This window comes from Strongylocentrotus purpuratus, unplaced genomic scaffold (genome assembly GCF_000002235.5).
Source record: "Strongylocentrotus purpuratus isolate Spur 01 unplaced genomic scaffold, Spur_5.0 spur5_scaffold_2, whole genome shotgun sequence".
NCBI lineage: Eukaryota > Metazoa > Echinodermata > Echinoidea > Camarodonta > Strongylocentrotidae > Strongylocentrotus > Strongylocentrotus purpuratus.
The window spans coordinates 33,097,774-33,103,516 of record NW_022145605.1 but is presented as its reverse complement, the minus strand read 5'-3'; positions in this window follow the sequence as shown (position 1 = coordinate 33,103,516).

Sequence of the window (5,743 nt, the reverse complement as noted above, 5' to 3'; positions counted from 1 at the left end):
ACGACCTTCCATGCCTTCTTACATAAGGCTATGACCTAGGTGATTACGTAATTAAGGAGGATTTGGTGATGATGAGAGGTTGAGCTGCAGAGAGTCTCTACCTTGACCTTCTAACTCTCAGGAAGTGAATGATTAGAGTATTCTGAGGACTTAGTTGACAAGGACCCTTTGGTCTTTTATAAGTTTCTCTTTTTTTCTCGTTTTCATTTTATCTTATTCAGTTATATATGAACTCATTTAGTCATAGTCGTTTAGAAAACTGTACGTACAATTAAATTGTGTAAGAATGCGATATCTCTGTTGTCATGTATTACACTGTAGCGTATCGCAGCGTAGAAACCCTCCTTGTTAATGTGTCTGACTTCATTCGTTATGAAATGGTTGTGGGAAAGGTGATCGCTATGCTGCTCCTCAATCTGTCTTCCGCCTTTGACACCGTTAACCATACTTTTTTTGTTGAATACTCTCATGTCTCTCGGTATTAAAGGTCAAGTCTTGCCATGGTTCAGGGCCCCAGTTCACAACACTTGTCATCAATGACAAGTGACAGTTTTTTGTTATAAGCTAGTGAAATCCTTGCTCCTGATTGGTTATCAGCAGATTTGTCACTGATTTTTGTCATTTGTCATTGATAAAGGCTTTGTGAAACGGGTCCCAGATCATACCTGTCATGTTACCTTTACTGAGACCTTTGCGGAATATCGAGCTTTTGGATAATTATATCAATGAATTCCTTAAGTCATTATTACGCGCATTCTTTCAGTAAAATTCATATCCAACCAAAATACAAAATGGATGAGAATATATCAAATTCACATTATTAGAATGGAATATGTTTCGAATGGCGATTGTTAATACAAATTATCCGTTTTTTCCATTTATACTCGCGTGCTAATATTTGTAAAGATTTGTGGACGTTTAACAATAGCGAGAGAATGAAAAGAGGAAAAGAGACAGAGAGATAAACGGAAAGAGAGAGAGAGATAGAGAGAGAGATATACGGAGGATAAGGAGAGAGAGAAAGAGAGAGAGAGAAAGAAAGAGAGAGAGAGAGAGAGAAAGAGAGAGAGAGAGAGAGAGAGAGAGAGAGAGAAAGAAAGAGAGAGAGAAAAAATAGAGAGAGAGATGAAAATATGAAGGGAGGTGGAAACAAATACAGAGAGAATTACAGAGAGGGCGAGAAAAACAGGAGCAAGTATATGAGGTAAGAAGTTACAGATGAATTGACGGAGAAAGATAATTGTGCAGGAAATACAATGCTGGATTGGAAACAGAAGTGACAAAAAGAAAAAATTTGCCTTTCATCTGCAAATCAACGGTTGTCAGTACCGTTTCCACACAATTGAAATCATGAATTCATGCTTGAATTAAGGACTGAAGATTCAAACCGCAAACAGAATCAATCGACACGAGATTCGTGAGGGAAAATTATATTTCTCCGAGAAGCGTGTTCATTATTCCTTATAGTCAGCTTCAGTACGTCATGTTAAACTTGTTTTATTATTTTTGTATGTTGCAGCAGGGCGTCCTGGTAATGCAGTTATTTATAACTGGATGACGTACCCTGTTTTTTTTAAAGAAGACATGAATAAATAAATTTAATAAATATTGCTGTGCTATTCGTATACCCATATATGTTATATAGACTACTTTACTTCAGGTATTTTACCTCGTGCTAAAAATCTGTCTGTGTATGATGTTACTGAAATTACCTTTAAAAATGCAATTTTACATTGAACGTGCAGACAAAGTGATTTCATATCTTATGCTGACGAGCGAATTACTTACGCTTTGACTGAAGAAAGGGAAGTAATTAATATAATACTGATGATGATCATGGGCGTCGATCCTTTTTTGATACATATTGTTAAGGGGATGAATGAATAGATCCCCAGAACAATAGTTATAAATTACAGCTCGACGCCCACTAATTGATGAATGATGATGATCATCATCATAGTCGTGTAGTCGTTGTTACTCAAGATGTAATTTGATATATTATATTGTTCCTTCTCATGCTTATTTCCTTTCTAACGCGCATTTCTCTTTCCTTATCTTCTTCTCAACCCCACATGCAGCTCATCATTTGGTATTATTTTCTGTACCCTCGATCTCTCACTTCTTTTTGTCATTGTCTACTCTTTGTATTATGACCGTGTTCTTCTATCTTTGTCGTGTAAAGTATTGTCTTGTCCCTTTCTCGTCTCTGTTGGCATCCCCCTTTTTCTTTCCCCTATTTTGTAGTTCCTTTTGCAGTTACAGATTAGTTAAATTAATTACTCATTATTCCTAAGTTTCATTTGAGGTGTTCACACTTGTACAAGCATTGCTTTTTAGTGGACCCCTCTGTTTCCAACATGTATTTCTTAAATTTGTTTTAAATGCTTATAATTGATGTGTAATGTTTTGTTGGAAACATGAATAAATTTGAAATCTTGAAATCTTGAAATATACGAAATGAAATTTAGTACTTGTAGAAGGAGTAGTAGAAGTAGTATGAATAGTATATAATATCATTATCATCACCATCGTCATTATTGTGGTGTAGGAATAGTAATAGCAAAAGTAATAGTAGTAGCCGTAGTAGTTGTAGTAGGTGTGAATAAATTGGGAGAAAGGGATCGATAGGGAGACGGAGAGACAAAGACAGAGGGAGGAGGAGAGACAGAGAGAGAGGGGGCGAATGGAGGGAAGAGAGATGGATACTGAGTGAGAAGCAAATTAGATAGGGGAAAGAGAGAGAGGGGGCGGATAGAGATACAATGACAGAGCTAAAGTTAACAGCATACACGACGTATTTTATTTTTAAAGGAACTTCGGGTTTAAAAAAATTGAAATTATGTTATGTCATAAAATGTAAGCAAGTTCAAAATCATGGATTTTGACAAAAAAGCGAAGTAGGGGAGGCTGATTTTAAAAACAAAACCATCATTCAAAATATAGTAAATATATATCTGTTTTTGTTGTTATTTTTGGATGGCAGCATCTTATCCACACCCCCGCTCATGAACGCATCCTTAAAAGATGTGCACTGCCGTACTCATTTCATTGTGCCTTATATACCCGGGGAAAACTAGAGCATTAGAAATTACTCGTACAGTTAGAAGCGCTAATGCAATGGTGGTTTGTATATATATACAGGCTTGGCGAAGTGCATGACCGACGAACCTGCTATTTAGCATATTATACTAATTGCCAATTACACTGAGCGCGAGACACACTAATGATTATGAGTGGTTCGGGCAACGAGGGCATTTGTCAAATATCATTTCTTCTCCTTGCATCTATATTATGTCAACTTCTCTACCTCTTCCTCCATCTCGTTTTCTCTCTTCTCCATTTTTCCTTGTTTCTTCCTTTTCTCTCTACCCCCCCCCCCCCCCCCCCACCTACTCTTCCCGATCCGGAGTATACACCTCCACAACGGCCTCCTATTCAAGCTTCACTCTGTTATATTCTCGATCTCTGCGCCTTTCCTTCCCTCTGTTATTATTCACATCATTTTCTGGCACTTCTTCATATAATTTGTTTGCATTCACTAATCTCATCTATATCCTCCTCTCTCCCCTCCAGTTCCCCCTACCTTTATTCTTTAATTCTGCATGACTCCCTTTCTAATTTCCTCTCTCTCGATTTATTCGGGGTCTCCTTCGCTCCCCCCCCCCCCCTCCTCTCTCTCTCTCTCTCTCTCTCTCTTTGTCTCTCTCTCTCTCTCTCTCTCTATGTATCTCTCTCTCTCTCTCTCCCTCTCCCTCTCTCTCTCTCTCTTTCTCTCCCTCTTTCTCCTTTTCTATTTCTTTTCCCGTTAGTTTATCCTTCACAAGTGATTGTAGCATTTTCTACACGTAGTCCATGGCCTCGTTCCTGAAATCAGTGTCGTGTCCTCTATTTTCTACAGCAAAGCATACATTTGTACACTTTCACCCACTCAGACTAATAAACCGCCGCTACAATGATTGTTATAATCACAGCGAGATTGGCCTGATTAGGAGGAAAGAGGTGCACAGAGAGAGAGAGAATTGGACAAACGGGGGGGGGGCAGAGAGGAGAGAACACATACAGTGAGTGAGAGAGGGGCATATGCAGAGACAGTGAAATGAGAGAAGAGAGAGAAAGACCGACAGAGACAGACAGAAGTCAGTACTCCCCGATTAGTTTTGGCGACCGTTGGAGGTCACAGAACAATAATTTGTTATTCAAAATAAGGGTAACGCTGTCTGTCATGTTACTTTTTCGATCATAATCCCAGATGATTTACCATCGTCCGAACGTTTACAAAAAGAAAATCTCCAAACTCAAATGCCGGAAGATTTCGCTGGGACAGTGAAAGAATACAGTGCTATACTGACGAGGCATACGTCTTGAAACTAGCTAGAAAACAGCAAGATTTGGGCAACGTTCCCGGTTTTGAGTTTTTGGGGCGACGGTCGCTGTTTTGAGGGGGGATCCAACCGACCGACCCATGTTCTGGCACCTAAAGGGCAATACAACGTCTTTTTTTAGGCCTAGTGTTGTGACAGGCGTGTGATCCATAGTCCTGTGACTTTTCCACAAAACAGTAAACAGTACCGCGACGAGAGGGGCCTTTAAAAGGAATAGGTCGAAGTTTCACACGACATCCCTTGAGGCTTGCTCTTAAAGCATCTCAAATCGTCGTCCTGGGTTCCGCCAGTCGACAGTATATCTGGTATAAGTTTCAGCATTCCATTTCTCGAACACAATCAGCAAGTGAGAACTCTCGGAGGTCTGACAAGAGGAGAGAGGAGGATGTGTCATAAAAACTCTTCTCTACGTCGCTCAATTTGTCAACTCTCATTATCAATTTGTTGTTTCCTTTTCTTTTTTCGTTATTTCTCGATGGATGAATTCTGTTTACTCACTTCAAATAGCCTTGCTGCTTGCAACAAACAAAATAATATGACTAGCTAAAAGAAGGCATTGTAACAGAGGTAAATTCCTTTCTTTCATAGCAGGGAGTTTTGTATAGCTCTTAAATTTGTGATTTTAATAAGACTGATATTTGAACATATGAAACAGCTAATTAAGATATAAAGATATACTGTTTAAACAGGAAATATAGATAGATGGAAAAGGCGACATCTTAATTTGGATTTATACGAAAGGAAAGAATTTGCGAGAACAACAGGTACTTGATTTGCGTACCAGAAAACAAGTCCAAAAAAATGCCAACATTTCCACAGTCCTAAATTCCATGAGTGTTTCAGAAAACGGGGGTGGGGTAGAAAATGGTTAGGGTTGCCTTTACAGGGTATGGGTTGTGATCACACCGACTTTAAACATTTAAAAAGAAATTCGTTGGTAATTTCGAATGAAAAAGATGCCTATCTAAGTTCAACCCAGTCATTCATACTTTTAATTATATTGTTTTTGTCTGAATATGCTATTATTTTCTCAATTGTCTCTGATGTGGTTAGTTGAACCCAATCGTACTACAGGCTAAAAGCATTATGATTGTGTTTTTGATTAGTTTCCCCATAATTTCTCTATGATTTTTCTTCAGTTTACCAATTCCAAAATTGCATGCCGATTTCAAACTTGCATGCCGTATATTTATTTTACTGCCAACCTCACGTTTCATTCGCTTCCTATTTTCAAACCCTTTTTAGGTATTCACAATCAATAGTACCTAAAACTAATTTAATCACGAAGAAATGCCAAATCATTTAATTAAACTGGTATTCCATATTGATATTATGTTTAATCTTATGATTAATTGTTTTAT